This window comes from Protopterus annectens, chromosome 9.part0, assembly GCF_019279795.1.
Source record: "Protopterus annectens isolate FY-2018-M chromosome 9.part0, PAN1.0, whole genome shotgun sequence".
Taxonomy (NCBI): domain Eukaryota; kingdom Metazoa; phylum Chordata; order Ceratodontiformes; family Protopteridae; genus Protopterus; species Protopterus annectens.
The window spans coordinates 477,645,624-477,660,678 of record NC_056743.1 but is presented as its reverse complement, the minus strand read 5'-3'; the positions used below and the strand labels follow the sequence as shown (position 1 = coordinate 477,660,678).

At 38.8% G+C, this 15,055-nt stretch overlaps 1 protein-coding gene across 8 annotated transcripts in view; it reads right to left on the bottom strand.

The window, feature by feature from the left end:
- Positions 1–15,055, bottom strand: part of AAK1 (AP2 associated kinase 1) — a 1,655,011-nt gene that overhangs the window by 424,732 nt on the left and 1,215,224 nt on the right. The gene's annotated exons all lie outside the window — the stretch shown is intronic.

Genomic DNA, 15,055 nt, shown 5'->3' with positions numbered 1-15,055 from the left:
TTTTTTTTTTAAAGTAACATCAGCCAAGTAGAGAGGGGGGACAGTACTCGAGCTGTGGTTTCCACTGCTCAGACAACAAATGTGTTGGAGCACGTGGGATTTTTTTTCTTTTGATATTAGGATAAAGAGAATAAATAAACAAGCCAATCTTGACTATAACAAAATATATAATTAAGGAGTCACCACTGGGCTCTCAATAGTCTCCTGAATCTTCTAATGAACCTCAGTATTACACAACATCTAAGTCAAGATACTTTATCAAATACATTTTCTGAAGATAACCAGATGTACATTGTATTTATATAGTACAAAAAAAGCACATAAAATACAAACATGTCAAAAAGTTTCTGAAATAAAGTTAAACATTTCACAGTACTTAATATAGCCAATGGAATCAAAGACTATAATTTCATTTAACCAGATTAATGAGAAGGATTTGCAGAAAACCCCCAACATTTTAATAAATGAAAAAAATGGAACAAAAGACAGTTATAGCAAGGCACGAGTCCTTAACTGTCACAATCATCCCTTTCAGTTCTTCACTCCATGGCAAAAGGTTCAGAAAAAGATAAGTAGTGATCAGCTCTTTCTGTATTTGTACTTTTTCTCATTTCATCAATAAATGTCAACATAGAGAATGTCCAAGCTTGTAAACAAGGTATTAAATGGGGCAACAGAAAATTCATCTGGTGTAGAAACCCTCAGCCTCACTCCTTGACTACTTTTAGTGTGCATGCTGCTAAATTTAACCAGTTCAAAAACTTTTAATGACTGTAATGACTTTCAAGTTCATATAATAGAGTACACACAGTAAAAATCCCAACATAATTCCAATGGTTGCACAAGGGCAAACAAAAACCAGAGGGGAGTAGAGCTTAAAAAGGCAGTAACCTCTACTGGGAGAGGTGACTTCAGAATGATGTCTTTCAGTTGGTTCCATTAAAACTTTCTAAAAGGATATACCAAAGACAGGTTGCACTGGCTTGTAGACATCTTACCTGTACACTACAACTTTTCTATCTTCCTGTCTTCTTGTAAGCTCAGATGACTGCATCCTAGCATTAGAAAATGGCCTACTGCCAAAACCCTATTAACTAACCACACTATTAAACGCTATACATCAGATTCTCAAGAAACTTACTGTAGTTAAGTTTTCACAGCATCAGTTTCTTTCACAAACTAGAAAGCCCACCATTCCAAAAATATTACTGACGTTTCTGAAGGATGATCAGACTTATAGGCATGTGTAACAACAGTTAATTGCATATTCATATAATGGACTATGAACAGTGCATTTATTTCTATGCAGAGGTTACACAAGTTTTAGAACAATATCATCAAACAATTTCCATATAAAATGCTGAACTGCTGTTACTTACAGACTGCTCTGTGAACTGCCATGCTTGTCCTGTGAGCTGATCAGGGCCAACTTTACATGGTCATACTAGCACTGGGTCAATGCAGCAATTGCCTCATGTACACAGACAACCCTGTCCTCTTACCACCCAACACTACAACCTGTGAGAGATGCACTTATATAGCCAAAATGAAAGCAAAGCTCTCTTTATCCAAGACTGGACTAGACAGTCGAGAGGAGAAGGTAAACACTTGCACCACACCACACTCATCACATAGTCCCTCAAAACCTACACCACCAAAACACACACCTACATTCATGAAGGCTCTCAATAAAAATCTGCTCAAGCAACAGAGACCTCCAAAGCAGAAACACAAGCAACCTCCACCCTCCAACACAAGCCAAATGACACATCACAAACTCAGTGTGCCACTCAACATCAGCCCATAAAGCATAACAACGTACCCAACACTCTAGTCACAGGTGACTCTATAGTCAGACACACTGATGTTCCAGGCTAAACAAGGAGAAAGTTACTGTCAGCTGCCTGTCAGGCACCAAAATCTGCCACATAGCACACGCACGCAGGTCACTCCACAACAAGTACATATATGACTCTGTCATTGTCCACGTTGGTGTGAATGACCTGAGATGTACCTCCCTGGACTACATGAAAAGAGACATAGAGGAGCTCTCTGATCTTGTAGCCCAGGCAGGTATGACCCTAGCCCTGAGTAGCATCCTGCCATCACCCAGAATGATACCACAGTACAAGGATAAAATGACTGACTTCAACAATGGCTAAGCTTCTGCTGTCATTCTAAGGGGATCCAGTATCTGTCTGCCTGGGATGACATGACTGACAGACCACAATGCTTTGCCAGAGATGGCTTGCACCTGTCACACTTGGGATTCTGGATACTGGCCAAGGCTCTTGTCTCCCCTATAGTGCCTTTTTTAGGCAAGGTTCAAATGACAAATTCACCACCGTAACAGGTACAAGCAAGCAACATCTGAGGGTAACGCTACTCAATGCTAGAAGTCTAAACCTCAAAATGCATTCACTCGAGGCACTCCTTAAAATAGAGAACATAGACATCTGTGCAGTGACAGAGACCTGGTTCAAGGCTCCAGAGAGCACCCCTGCATTACCAGGCTATAATTCATACCACACCTTTCGGCCACCTAACTTGGACCGAAATACTAAAGGCAGAGGTATGTCCATATTCATTAAGGATATCCACACCTCCAGGCTAGTTGCTCAGCATAATGCATCTGAGATTATCAAAGTGCAACTAGCTCTGGGCAAGACTGCAATCCAAACTGTAACTTGCTACAGATCCCCCACCATGCCCCAGGATTGCCACTCCTCATTTCTTGATACACTGGAAAATATTATGGTACAATCCAACACCCTAATAATGGATGATTTCAACTACCTCACCATTAACTGGGAAAACTACTCATGTACAAACTCTCTTGCTCAACGTTTTCTGGAATTCATAAATTCCAATGCCTTGGACCAACTTATCCACACCCCCACAAGGGGCAGTAATATCCTAGACCTAGTCATTACCAACATGGGCGACCGGTGTTCACACCAGAGGTCAATTCCTCATTGGTCAGATCCGACCACAAGCTAATCACCCTAGACATCTACATCCCGCCCCCACCCCTCATTAGGGAAACCACCGTAAAAAATTTCTCCAAAGCCAGCTTCACGCTTCTTAAGACAGAAGTGGCAAACTTCATGACACCCATGCAGACGGAGAATACAGGAACGACTGCTGAATCCTACACAAAGGGACTTTATAAGCACTTACACAAGTGCATGGATTGTGCTATCCCTAACAGAATCAAGATGCTATCCTCCAAAAAAAGGAAGCCAATCTGGTGGTCCCCTGCCATAAACAAACTCTACAACAGAAGAAATAAACTGTTGCAAAAAAGAGCAAAATCCCATGATTGGAGGAGCTCCCTGGTCAGCCTCAGTAAGAAGCTGAGATGCCTCATAAAATCCTCCAAAGCTAGTTATGAAAACAAAATCGACACTGATACTAAAGACAACCACAAAGCATTCTATAGCTATGTCAAGAAACTCAATGGCAACGCTCATATCTGCTTTGAGTTACAGCACAATGTCACTAAATATACAGAACCAACGGATACTGCCAACATCCTGGCAGATAGGTTCAGTGTTAACTTTACCCCCTTTCACCCCCCTAAAGGCCCCATCTCTATACCGAAAGAATGCAAAGTTCCTGTAATCATGGCTGCACAGGTAAAAACCACACTCTCCAAAGCCAAGAACACAGCATCCATGGGACCTGACAACATCCCAGGCTGATTTCTACACGATCTACAGAATGAACTGGCACCCCACCTACGCACCATGTTCAATCATAGCCTCACCTCACACTTTGTGCCCACTGAATGGTGCACAGTGACAGTTATCCCACTCCACAAAGGGGGAGCCACCATGGACCCCGGGAACTACCGCCTCATTAGTCTAACGAGCCTGGCCTGCAAGGCCATGGAACGTATCATCATAGATCTTATAAACAAAGACATTGGTAATCTCCAAAATCTGGACCCCACCCAGTTCAGGTTTGTAAAAGGCAGATCATGTCTCCTAAACCTGACAGATTTCTTTGAAGCAGTTACCAAAGCCGTAGAGGGTAAGATGGTTCACACAGCCTATATTGATCTCACCAAGGCTTTTGACACCATCCCCCACTCTGGAATTATAGATGAACTCACTAAACTAGGTATAACTCCCTATGTCATAAGATGGGTTGCCAACTGGCTCAGTGACAGAACCCGCACTGTAAAAGTAGCAGACTCCAAATCCAACTTCAGTCTAGAGACAAGTGGAGTACCACAGGTTCAGTCCTGGGTCCTCTCCTGTTTGGTATCTACTTTTCTGAAGTACAGGCTAACACAGAAGGTCTTTGGCTAATGAAGTTCGCAGATAACTGCAAACTAGGAGCCATAATCAAAACTCCTAACGATGTGGATATCCTAGAAAAGGGCCTCATTGAGACAGATGCCTGGTGTCAAAACCATGGCCTCAAGCTCAATGCTAAAAAGTGCATCATCATCCCATTTGGTAAAAACTCTGTACCCATGAGCTACCACACAGGTGGTAGTCTACTTAACACTGAAAGTGTGATAAGAGACCTTGGGACGCAGGTGGACAGTAGTCTCGCCTTTGATAATCACATCCCCACAGTAGTCAGGAAATCCTTCTACATGGCACACCTCATCACAAAAGGTTTCTCATCCAGGAAAAAAAGGAGAGTTCATTGTTCCCCTCTACTCGTCACTCATTAGACCCATTATAGAGTACAACTCCCCTTTTGGTATGTACCTCACAAGACATCTACAACAACTGGAAAGGCCGCAGAAATACCTCACAAAAAGGATTACCGGCCTCAAACAGATGCCCTACGCAGACAGTCTCAAAAAACTCAAGCTTTAATCCGTCGCATATCGCCTACTCAGAGGCAATCTCTGCCTAACATACAAAGCTATGTCAAACCCAGAGCTGTTGGACATGCTCCACTTAAAGAAATCCCAATCCCTCTGAGCTACACGCTCTAGGGACCTAAACCTTGTCACCGCAATAAACAGAACATGCTGGAGGAATAGATTCCTGTCACAGAGACTTCCCATACTCTGGAACAAACTACCTATCTATATCAAACAAAGCTCCTCATTGGCACTCTTCAAGAAAAGCCTTGACTGGATGGGAAATAGGAAATTCACCCCGGGATCACCTCTGTGGCTCTGCTTGACAGGGGCACAGGAGAATAATGTTCTTTGGTGGCAAAAGCCAGGGTGCCTTTTTGGCTAGGCTTATGTAGGCCCTAGGGCCCATAGCCTAGTACCTACCTATGAACCTATGTGCTAAATGGAAATGAACATAATCAGACCATCAAAATTAGGAAGTATCAGATGAAGGCCAGGAACCAAGGGGGCCGTGTTGTTCTGAAGATCTTCAGAAACGAGAAATCAACTCATACTTTGAAATCTCTTGGAAAAATTGTCACTACTAGACTGCTACTGCAGTATGTTCAGTATATATCAACATTTGTGTGTGTGTTCTCAGGAGGATGGATGTGTGTATTTTTCCCACAGTTTAAGAAGTCATAACTTTTCTTTTTATACAACACTAAATGAGTGATAGTCCTGCTTTACTTTTCTTTCTTTCATATTACTTTTTTATTTGTAGTGAGTAGCATTAATACATCAGAGTTTGGGCTTTTTGTGGAGGGGACCGACATTATGGGTACAGTATGTACAAAACAGCATCTATACAGGTACTATGCACATTAGCTGCTAATAATGTGGACAGAGTGAAAAAATATGCAAATTCCTGATCTGAATAAACATTTTTACTCTACTCCTTTATCTAGATCACGGTTACCTAAATGCGGACATACATTAAATATATGGATATACTTACTGGGGAGCCATTCATTTTTCTCAAAAGTTTGAAATATCAAACTTTTTTTCCTGCTAGCTCAAGAGATTTAATTCTTTTGATATCATAGAATGCCGGCAACTATTTGTGGGAAGTTGCAATACAGCAAGGAGTGGGAATTTTCTCTTTCCTGTCTGTTGTGAGTTGTCAAGAGTTGGTTTATGTTAAGTTGTAGGGGGGTATATACAAGACGTTTTCATTTTGTTTGGTTGTTTATTTATTTATATTATTTATTTATTCCAGTTTGGTGACCGGGGAGGTCCACTGGGCTCAAGAGCCCATTTTCAGTGGAGGACGGGGAGATAATCTCCACAATACAATGTTACAACACATACTGATAATGCAAGTAAAAAATACAAATAAAGTACAAAGATAAATTTGATTTACATACAAAAGGGTTAAATTTCCAAACAGCTGATAAAATGCAGTCAAGTAGGTAGTCCTTCAGTTAAGAAACTAGGAGGTTAAAGAAAAATGTCCTGGAGGATGATAGGCAATAAGCATAGGGTTGGATGTAGAAATTAGTTACATTAACAATGTATGACTATGAGAGAAATTTGAAAAGTATGAAGGTTAGCCAGGAGAGAAGGAAGACGGGTGCTTGGGAGGTATAGAGTGAAGTGTGCAGTTACATTTTCTGTGACTATGCAGGTAAGAGTGGAGTTGTGTTTTGAAGGAGTGTAGGTTGTCACAGGTCCTCAGTGTAGAGGGAAGGTCATTCCATTTTTTTAGCAAGGGAAAAGGAGAGTAAGAGCTGAACAGCTGGACGCTTGGGTTTGTGGACAGAAATAAGGTTTTGGTTAGAAGATCTAAGGGGTCTGGAGGGGTATAAGGTTGAAGAATATTGGAGAGTGCGGAGCAGAGGGTGGCTTGAAATATTAATTTGTGGGCTGAGACAATTTGGAGGTAGTCTAGTTGATTGGGGAGGTCACGCCAATTTAAAGTTTGTAGGGAGGTGCAGTGATGAGAGAGGGAATTTGCCTTGGTAGCGAATTTGGAGATTTTATTGTAGCATACTTCCAGTTTGGAGGTTAGGGTAGATAATAAATTCGTAAGCAGAGGAGCACCATACAGAAGAGATGGGAGGAGATATGTAGTGGTCAAGGTATGTCTAGTAGAGGGGGAGAGAAATTGATTATTTCTGTACAGTAGGCCAAGTTTTATCTGGGTTTTTTCATGTGTTTGAGTTTTAGCCTTTTTAGATGCATCATTTGAGGTTAAAACATTTGGCTGTTCGATTAAAAAACTTAGACCCATTTACACCTATATACCCTTAAGTATATGCAGCTGTTCTTCAGCATGAAGGTATTTACTAGAGACATAAAAAAACAAAAAGAAAAAGAGCTGACAACTAGACTTATGCTTGACAAATGATGTTTTTACATGCAATTCCAATACCATATATTTTTTTCTTTTAATGGTAGGAAAATATGTATTATAGCACAATAGTAATTATGGGTTCACTGCTAACTTCCGAGTTAAAATAAATATGCGGTAGTATAAAAGCTTTGGTGTTTATGTGACCAAACATTTTGGCTCATTTAATCTTGTTCCCTACTGCTAAGATTCTTGCAGTTTTCATGGTTGAGATTCAGAGACACAGCAATGAGAAATTTATGTACTAAACATAATAGTATGTGATCCAAAAACAGAAAAGCACATTTGCTAGTACCCTCTAAGTGTGAAACAATTTCCCACGTGCAAGATGTTCACAGACAACTAAGATTTTATTTAGACAAAAAAGAAATCAGAAAGTCTGATCAGTTCATGTCTTGTGAAACTAAAAATAAGGTCTTCCAATATTCAAACAAACAATTTCTATATGGCTATCCCTTGTCTTGTTTTTTTGATACTCCTTTCATGGTAAATCCCTCTTAGAAGGCATCGAAGCGTGCTTTCTACAACAGCTGTAGCTTCCTTGGGTGCAATTTAAAGGACTGTACACCAAATCTATTCTAGGAGCAGCTTACAAGGTCTTCTATTCACATTTACAAAACATTACAAGAAAGATGCTTTTTGTAGGGACAGAACTGGACTTATCAGTACTATTCTTAAAGGGTAACCAGACCGTAGTTCATTTTCTCTTAAACCCACCCACTCTTTATAAAGCTTTGGGAATTATCCCATTTGTCAGCATTACTGCAGTAGTGATCCAACAATGAAGGTGTATTGTTGTGTAAGAACTTACCATAAGGTTAGATGTTTGAACATATCACTGTTGAAGTACATGTAACCTCCCTTCACCCCCCCCTTCTTTTTCTGTTTAGGCTGAAGTGGAGCCCCTGTTTGCCTACCATCCCCCACAATATCCACTATTACACCTTAGACTGTCTCAAGCATAGCTAGCCTCAATTGTTTTTTTTTTCTTGGGCAAGAAAACTGAGGATTTTGGTGCCCATACATCCCTTATACATAGCCCTCATACCAAAGTCTAAAATCAGATGTATGGCACATGAGGAAAGAGCACCCAAGCTTTGGCATATTGGCTGAAAGTATGTTATCCTTGGCAGGAAACCTTTCAACATCCTCTATCCCCCAATTCCCACCTGCCCCACCTTACTGCACCATTACGTTTCCCGCATACACCTTACACATGTGACACCCTGGCCAAGTTATTGGGAAATTCCCCTACTTGTCATTGCCAGTGGGATGCATTTTTCATGAGCACTTCCTGTTTCCATCCAGGTGCAGAGGCAGCATGGAAAAAACGGGAGGCAGATGGAGAAAGGAAGACATAATGGAATGGTGAGAGAAATGAAAGAAAGCAAATATCGAGACCGAAGAATGTGTGCAGGATTCTGAGGAGATGTTTCAAAGAAATTTGTTTGATGGCGACAGTCTGCAAATGATGGATATACAATTACAATCCTTCAGTCATGAGGGTTGCTGCATGATTTACTTAAAGAAATGGTGATGATAATTCCCAAAGCTTTATAAAAAGTGGGTGGGTTTAAGAGAGAATGAACTATGGTCTAGTTACCCTTTAAGAATAGTTCTGATAAATCCAGTTCTGCCCCTACAAAAAGTATCTATCTTGTAATGTTTTGTAAATGTGAATAGAAGACCTTGTAAGCTGCTCCTAGAATAGATCTGGTGTCCAGTCCTTTAAAATGCACCCAAGGAAGCTACAGCTCTTGTAGAAAGCACACTTTGATGCCTTCTAAGAGGGATTTACCATGAAAGGAGTATCAAAAAGCAAGACAAGGGATAGCCATATGGAAAATGTTTGTTTGTTTGAATATTGGAAGACCTTTTTTTTTTACTTTCACAAGAAATGGATTGATCAGACTTTCTGATTTCTTTTTTGCCTAAATAAAATCTTAGTTGTCTATGAACATCTTTCAACTGGGAAATTCTTTCACCTTTATTTTGAGGATTAGGAAAAAATGCAAGAATGTGAACAGAATGATTCAGAGACATCTTTAGTATCAGCTTTATGCATAAGATGGGTTACTTTTAAGAGAGACACTATTCTTGTAGAAAACCAAAAATGGTGAGAGACACACCGAGGCTTGTAATAACTATTTTTATTTTATTTATTAATCCTTTGTTGACCAGTTTAGTCCAGCTAGGCTAATGGCCTCTTTTCAGGGGAGACCTAGGTCGTATTTATACCACTAATGGAAATTTGGCCAGGTTGTTGGGAAATTCCCCTACTTGTCATTGCAAGTGTGAGGCATTTTTCATGACGACTTCCTGTTTTCGTCCAGGTGCAGAGGCAGATGGAGAAAGGAAGACATAATGGAATGGTGAGAGAAATGAAAGAAAGCAAATATTGAGACCGAAGAATGTATGCAGGATTCTGAGTCGTCGTTTCAAAGAAATTTCTTTGATGGCGCTAGTCGGCAAATGATGGATATACAATCACAATCCTCCAATCGTGAGGGCTGCCAGATGATTTACTTAAAAGAAATGGTGATGAAGAGTGAGCCAGAAAATGAAGATGTTTCCTGGGGGCATTATAGACAAAATACAAAAGGAGGACACGCAAACAAATCCTGAAGAACAGTGATGACATGGAAAATAAAACATATGTATAGAAAGTAAAAGACAAAAGGGGAGTAACAGAAAAGAAAAAGGCAGAAGAAAATGAAAAACAGAAGTATGCGGTAAGGATTTAAAGTAAAAAAGAAGAAATGGACAGGTGTGAAGTGTGAGACAATTTACTAGCTCTTCTGGCTGTAAAAACACATGAGGTAAGAGTATTTATTCTTATTATCAAAGAAGCATTTTGTGATGATATATTTGAAACTATCTTTTTAATGGAAAATGTTCTTGGAGAATATGAAAAAAGAAAAAATATCACATGGAATGTTTGTGAAACAAGCATTTAACAGGGAGACAAAAAAGAAAATTCATGTACAACTTCAGAGGTGGAAAGAGACTTTGAAAGGGCATTTGAAACCTTTATGTAAAGAAGTACTGAGCATTGCAAAAGTTTATGATAAAAGGGGTTTATGGACTTGCGGATGAGACTGTAATATTGTTTTAAAACAGAAAGAGAAAAAAATTACACATATACCAAGCTTGATAAGTGTGGAGGGGAATAGGGTTGTCATAAAATATGGGGGGCAACCCAAAACATATTTTTTGTGTGGAGAACAATGATATTTTAATTTTATTTTATTTTACTTCCATACTTCAATTGTTTTTCCCTGTAGAAGTGGTGGTCCTTTTCAGCACACTGTACTAGATTAGTAGCATATGATTTGTAGTTATTAGGAAGCTAAAGCACTACACTGACCTGGAACCGACTTAGCTTGGTTTTCCTGTTTTCTTTTTAGCAGCTGGCCTAGTCTAGTTTTTCTGACTCACAACCTTGTATTACTTTGTGTCCACCCCCCTCCCCCACCTTGAAACTGCACACCTCCCTCCCACTTGTGCTTAATTACAGAGGTATCAAAAACCTGATGTAGAAAGGCATCATCTTTTGACTTAGCTTTTCTGCCTTGCTTCACAGGAATCGCCAGTAGTGTGCTCGCATGTAAGTACTACCTGGTATTGTTTTTGTTTGTGATTCTTATTGCTATTATTATAAAGTTCATCCTAAGGGGATCCTGCAATGGTTCTGTAACCACTCTGCCTCCCGAAGAACTAACTTTAAATGTGTATGTACCTTAACTGTAAAAGAAAAATAGATCCTATAGCTACCACTGTTGTATATTAACCCTGCGAGCATTCGCTAGCAGTCTACCATGGATTTTATCTCGCTTTAATCTCCTGGGCTCTTTCCCCCTCCTCTGATTGCTTGTAGCTTACCACTGTACTTACTCTGTTAGGCCACCAGGTGGCATTGTTCAACCACTATCTATCTTTTAATACAAGCCAAAAGTACTGTAACTGCTATTAATTCACCGCAGCCCTGTTTTAGCCCTATTAATATTTACTATATTCTACTAAACTGCTACTGCCCTGTTTTCAGCTCCTATCCCGTGTCAACCCTCTGTATCCTTCTAATTTCACACACAGAGTGCCTTATGCCAGTGCCTCCTTATCTCTGAGCTAGTTCTCAGCTTCACTTCTAACTTTTCACTGGCTTTCTTCTTCTTTCTCCTTGGCTCTACCCGCTTCGTTCGCCCTGCGTGCTCAATTCGCTCCCCTACCTTGCCCCCAATTCTCACCCGCCCCCCACTACTACTACTTTTATTCCAACCACTCCCCACCCACTCAAGACAGCCATCTAGTCAGGGCCTTCCCCTCTTTACTCGTTTCACCCACAGTCATAGGTTCATAGGTAGGTATTAGGGCTATCTGCCCGAGGGCATTTATAAGCCTAGCCAGGGTGTCTGCTTTTGCCCCTCCATTGATTACCAGTCAACCATCCAGTCAAAGCCTTCCCCTCTTTATCCCTCCTCCTTTCACCAACAGTAATTAAATACATCACTAATTAAATAATCACTCTTTCACTACCCCCACTCACCCGACAACTCTTCTCCCAAACTACAAATCCTCCCATACTAAACTTCTTTTTTCTAACCATGCTTTCCTTACTGTTCCTAACACTCCTAACTCCCATCTCCCTCCTACTACTACTCCTAACAACTTTATACCATGGCAGTTCCTATACCTCCAATTAGCTTCCACTCTCTACTCCTTACCATACTTCCACACAAAACCATATCCTCCCGCACACAAATAATCATTTCTTTTCCATCTCCTCCTCTCTGCTTCAGCTGAACCCTCTGCACTTTTTAATCCTAAAATTATTTCCACTACTGCTAAGACACTTACTCTTAAACAAATACTATCCAGAATACCCTAAATCCAAATGAAAACACACTAAAATAACTTCCTTCAATAACCTTGTCTTAGCTGGAGATTCACCCCAACCCCGGACCTAACACACCCACAAATAACAAATACCCTCCCCTTCCTCTAACCTTTCATCCCCCTACAATACTCTTACATTTTTCACACTTAATGCCCAGAGTCTCAACAACAAAGCATGGTTAAGTACACAAAATTCCTCCGCTTGAACAGGATCCCAATGAAGGCAGTCCCACAAAAAACAGTTCGTAGTAGTAGTGCACACCAAAAACTAGTCAGTCAACGACCGGATAGGAGTAAAATAATTTATTGAATCTTAAAAGAAATCAGGTTGATTAAGCGCTTTCATTTCCACTCCGGAAACTTCATCAGAATAAAAAATGCTGGTATGCAGACATTTATACTAAATTAGCTTCAATTCATTTCAATTACATCCTTAACCCAGTAATCACTGTGGTTTGTATTAAAGATACAGTACAAGGTATCGAAGCAAAATATTAAAACCAATACATATATCATGAAATATAAAATGTGCATATGATACACATAAAAGTATATAAAATTAATACCACTGTAAGACATAGCATACAAAGACGCACCTATATATACAAATCTCTCTCTATACATTCATAAAAAATTCATAAAAAATTCCTAGCTAGATCTTGCATATAATACAATAATGATAATAATGTCTCTTAATACGCTAAGTGTATAAATAAACCTAAATATGTGAATATGTACATAAATATATATTAAAAAAATGTTAAAAATAGTATTAAATGTAAATATGTATAATGTTGAAAACTATGGTATGTGATGATGATAGTGGATACTGTACTGGTACCTGTGTCTTAAAATACAAGAAATATGAATAAACACGAGTAAAATAAATAAATAAACAATTACTTCATGTTCCAGAATAAACAAACTAAAAACTTAAAACCAAACAATATTAATAAAGTTCTCAGTTTCTAATGTATGTTCTTGAATTATTTTGTTATTTTGTTTTTTACTTTATTATTTTTTACTTTATTAGCCCTTAATCTTAGGGATGGTAAAAGTGATACATGATCGTTCATCCCAGGGGGTGTATTGGAATCCAAACACAATTGCCTAATTAACTCTCTAAAACACAACTTGTTTTCCCAATCTCCCCCTCTACTATCCCTAGGTAGCATTTCCAAAATCCAAAATTTAAAGTTGGCTTCTATGCATAACAAGGTATGTCTATAAAGTGCATTAGTATCCCTTTTCCTGTTAACATCATACATATGTTTGTAAATCCTCTGTCGTAAATGTCTTTCTGTCTTCCCTATGTAGTAGGCCCAACAGAAAGTACATTAGGCTAAATATACAATCCCTTGTGTATAACAAGTATAATATTGATTACTCTTGAGAATTGCTGGATTAGTAGGTAATGATAAATCACCCTTGTTAGCTACAAATGTACATTGGGAACATCCTCCACAATGAAAAGTTCCCTTTTTCTTGTTCAATTCTTTCTTGTCCTCCTGTCTAGTCTTCTCAAAAATATTTCTGAGATTAAGACCCCTTCTAAAACTATAACACAAGTGCCTATTAAATACTTCTATCTTGTTGAGCATATCCCATGTCTTATCAATAGCCCTTCTTATCAGATTAGTATCAGAGTTTTATGTTATAACTAGAAAGGGAGTGACATCCTTCTTTACGTAGGTCTCCCCGTTTTGACCCTCACCAATGTTATTTAAAACAATATTCTCCATATTACAACATGAATTCAATAAGGGTACAAATTTTGTCCTCCATCCCTTAATCACCTCCTCCTTTAGAGAATTTATTAGAGAGTCGGGGTATCCTCTCTCCAAAAATAATTTATGCACGTATTCCATTTCATTGATGAAATCAGTATAATTAGATGTCATCCTAGCCACCCTGACCGTTTGTCCTTTTATAATGTTCTTCTTCTGCAATGGAGGGTGGTTACTATTGTAGTGTAAATAGAAATTAGAAAAACCGGCCTTTCTATAAATCCTCTGCACATTTTTCATTTAAATTATCTTTTGAAATAGCTACATCTAGATAGTGCGTCTCCTCCATATTAAATTCATGTGTGAAACTAAGAAACGGAGTAGAATTGTTGAAATATTCCATAACCTTAGGAACATCATCATGTGAACCTTTCCATACTATCAGTATGTCGTCCAAAAAACGAAAATATTTCACAATATAATCCACAAATGCAGAGTTGAAAACAAAATGTAACTCCCAATATAACATAACTATATTGGCAAAAATGGGGGCACAAGCTGCCCCCATCGCCACACCATCCAACTGGTGAAAAATATCTCCCTGGAAATAAATAAAATTATTTTTAAGCACCAACTCAGTGTTCTCTAATACTAGTCTAAATTCACAGTCATTAAGAAATTTGAATTCCGTTAACATACATTCAAACCACTCTAAACCTATATTGTGTGGAATCACAGAGAATAAGTCTTTTACATCAACAGTAAGAAATGAGTAATGGGTTTGATATTGTAATTGATTGATTTTATTTAATAAATCCCATGAATCAATTAAAATGTGTGGGTATAATTTATAAAAAGGCTTCAGTTTTGTGTCAACATATATCGCTAATGGCTGAGTTTTGGAGCCATCCAGTGTCACAATAGATCTTAAAGATGGATTTATATTGTCTTTGTGTATCTTCGGGATACCAAACATAGTAGGGAGAAAAGGTTTCTCTATCTTAAAAAACCTATATAATTTATCATCAATTAAACCTTGCAATAAATTCTCTTTTATAATCAAATCTATCTTTTTGTGTGCTATATTCAGCTCATTCCTTGAAATAATAGTGCATCGCCCCCTGTGTGTTTAAAATGTCCCATCATTTTAGTAATGTAGGACCAATTATTTATTAGTACGACTCCACCCCCTTTATCAGGCTTCATAATTCTAAT